We start from the raw sequence: 3,413 nt of genomic DNA on the forward strand, positions 1-3,413 counted from the left end.
CCGGATTGGCTTCAAGGTGCTGATCTTGACCTTTAAAGCCCTATATGGTCGGGGGCCTGCCTACCTGAGGGACCGCCTTTCTCCATATGTGCCCCGTAGAGCACTGAGCTCAGGCTCACAGAACCGCCTGATTCTCCCTGGTCCGAGAGACGCCAGGTTGGCTCTTACTAGAGCCAGGGCCTTTTCAGTGGTGGCTCCACACCGGTGAAATGAGCTCCCGGAGAACATCAGGGCCCTGCGGGACCTTTTACACTTCTGCAGAGCCTGTAAAACGGAGCTCTTCCACCAGGCCTTCGATTAGGAGCCGCCACTGATGAATGAGTAATCGGAACATCTTGTGGCCCTTATGATATACTTCTTGGGATTAGAAACTGCTGCCATCTGTATTTTTTTCAGTTGCATGGTATGTTATTTATGGGAATTTTACCCATTTTCAATTCTTTTTATTGTATTTTGTTTACACACCCTTCAGCCAGTTTACCCGGCAAGGCGGGATACAAGTTGAAATTAATAAATGATAACTAACTAAATAATAGATAGAAAACCGCAACCCTGATTCTGGCCACTGCGGTTGAAGCAGCTCTGTTGGTGGAGGCAGGGCTGAGGATGGAGATGGGGCGAGATGTGTCTCCCTTGGGTCTTTAGCATCCCGCCTCCCACCTGTCTCTCTTACTGCTGTTTCAGAAGTGGGGACCATCTGTGGAGATGGAGGCAAAGTTCTCCGAAGAGGAAGAAGGGTCTCCTCTGGAGGAAGAGCAGAAGGCGCAGGCCCAGGAGCGTGCCCAAGATGCCCTCTCATGCGGTAAGGGTGCCTTGTGCCCAGATCTGGGCAGATTGTGCAGTTGATGGATGGAAGGTTCAGGAAATAGTTCTGCACACTGCATAGGGGTTGACTTCTGGGTCTCAGTGCCACAGGACATAACGGTGGCCACTCACCCGAAGGGGGAATCATACAGATTCATAGAGGGCAGTTCCAGTCTCATTAGAACGGTGGCTGGATTATAAGTGAGACTAGGCCATTTCTGTCTTTCTGTGTTCTTGTATATTAGTTTGAATTAGTTTATACCTCTCTGTTAGGTTATTTGTCCCATAAGCCTTTGCTCTTTTTGCTGGCACCCTAGGTGCAAAAACCACAGCCTTTCCATGAAGATGTACCTTTGCCCGAATTCATATTTGACATCTCCCAGCCTCCAGGTGCCAGGCTCCGAAGCCTAAGCATGTATGGATCAGATGTACAGGAGGTGCCATATCAGTCCAGGCCTTTTTGACATCGCAGCTAATAAAATATATCTGGGCAAAAGTTCATATTATCAACTTGAGATGGGCTGGTCTGGTACATTTTTGACTGACAGTTCCATTAGTTCCATAAGCTGAAAAGAGTATAAATATGGGGCTTCTGGCTCTGTTTGGGGCTGCTTGGCCAACACCCCACCTGTGACTGTGGAGGTCTTTTTTTTAATTGACATTTTATTAATTTATATAAAGAAAGGGGAAAGGGGGAAAAGAAGGGGGGGGGGGAAGGACCGAGATATACAGCATTTCAATTTATCGTTCTGTATGCATATCTTCCCTTTACAATTTCACGACTATTTCATCTGTCATTCTTATTATTCTTCACTTAATCTTATTGTCTCAGTACTTGAGTGTTAACCAATCATGAAACGCCCTCCAAGGTCTCATAAATCCTTCTTCCATTTTTCCTTTTCAAATGTTTCTCAACTTGTCCATTTCAGCACATTCCATAATGTTCAATATCAGCTCATGCAGCGTATGAATCTTCAGCGTCCTCCATGTCTTTGCAAGTGAGATTCTAGCAGCGGTGTTTCTGTGTTGCTCTTGGTCTTGCAGCCCAGGAATAGGCTTTGTTCCGTAATTGTTTAATCTTGGCTTTGTGCCCTAATTGTTAGCCGCCCTGAGCCCGTTTTGGGGAGGGCGGGATATAAATCGAACAATATAAATAAATAAATGAGTGAATGAAATTCCTTGTTATTTCTAAAGTGTACATTATATCAGGTGTTGGGATTTTCTGGATGCTACTGAGTATTGAAATTGTTAGTATGCCATCTGAACTATCACTAGCACTTTAATTGTTCACTGTTGGATTGTTTTAATGCTTAATGTTGATATTTGTAAGTGGTTTTAAATTTTGTATGTGGTTTTTATGGTACAGGATACCAATCAACGTAAGCCGCCCTGAACCTGCTCGTGGGGAGGGCGGGGCTTAAATTGAAATAATATATAAATAAATAAATTGAAAATATGCTACTGAGTATTACTCATGTATGGTTTTAAGAAGAAGAGAAGAGATTGGATTTATACCCCGCCCTTCACTACCCAAAGGTGTCTCAGAGCTGCTTACAAACTCCTTTCCCTTCCCCTCCCCACAACAGACACCCTGGGAGGTTGGTGGGGCTGAGAGAGCTCTTGACAGAAACTGCTCTTTTTCAAGGACAGCTCTTATCAGAACTACAGATGGCCCAAGGTCACCCAGCCAGGTGCGAGTGGAGGAGTGGGGAATCAAACCCGGTTCTCCCGGATTAGAGTCCGCGCACTTAACCACGACACCAAATCAATACATAGCTTTTGTTCACAGCAACTTCTCCCTCCCTCTTTCTCTGGGGAAACCTGCGTTCCCTAGCCAGTCTCTAACACCCATAGAAAAGTATCCCAATGGAGCTGGGGATCCCAGGCAGAGACCCTAACCTCTAAAAGGCCCGAACAAAAAGATAAGAACATCACAGAAGCCAATGTTGGATCTGGCCAGTGGCCCCTCCAGTCCAAGACTCTTTGTCACACAGTGGCCCAAACCCAGGGGCCACCAATGAGGCCAGAGCTCCTAAACCCCTCCCGCTGTAGCCCTGGACTCAGTATCATGTGGGAGGGCCCAGTCACTAAAACAATGGCACGCCTGGGACTTTGGCCTGATCGAGCAGGGATGCTGCCACAGTTTTGAGCTCTGGAGTTCACAGGATAAGTGTCAAGTGTCACAAAAGTCTGGGGTGTGTCGTCAATGTTTACGCCAACCCCCACCCACCCCCAAAGGTTTTTTAGGAATCTCGTGCTTCTCTTCCACCTCTCCCTCAAGTTTACTCAAAATTGTCACACTTTTTTTTTTAGTGTACAGGGCAAGGTTTCACAGCCTTCCGAACAGGGGTGCATAAAGCTGGATTCAGACAACCAAACAAAATATGAAGCCTGGGCTAAGACCCTTACTTCCGATGTTCTCTCCCTCACAGGCAGTGAAGAGACAGTGTCGAGCTGTCGTCGTCTTTGCGGAGGAGTGGAAACGGCTGCGGCCCTAGCCGCCCAGGTAGGGGAGACGAGCAGGGGACCGCCTGAGTTCCCCCTCCTTTCTCAGGGGGGCTTCTGCTCCTGCAGTGACTTCTAAGGGGTCCGAGCAAGAGAGGCTCTGC

At 47.2% G+C, this 3,413-nt stretch overlaps 1 pseudogene; it reads left to right on the plus strand.

The window, feature by feature from the left end:
- Nucleotides 1-705: 705 nt before the first annotated feature.
- LOC107122593 overlaps nucleotides 706-3,413 on the plus strand; it is a 79,044-nt pseudogene continuing 76,336 nt past the window's right edge.

Source organism: Gekko japonicus, unplaced genomic scaffold (genome assembly GCF_001447785.1).
Source record: "Gekko japonicus isolate JY-2015 unplaced genomic scaffold, Gekko_japonicus_V1.1 scaffold1563, whole genome shotgun sequence".
Classification (NCBI taxonomy): domain Eukaryota; kingdom Metazoa; phylum Chordata; class Lepidosauria; order Squamata; family Gekkonidae; genus Gekko; species Gekko japonicus.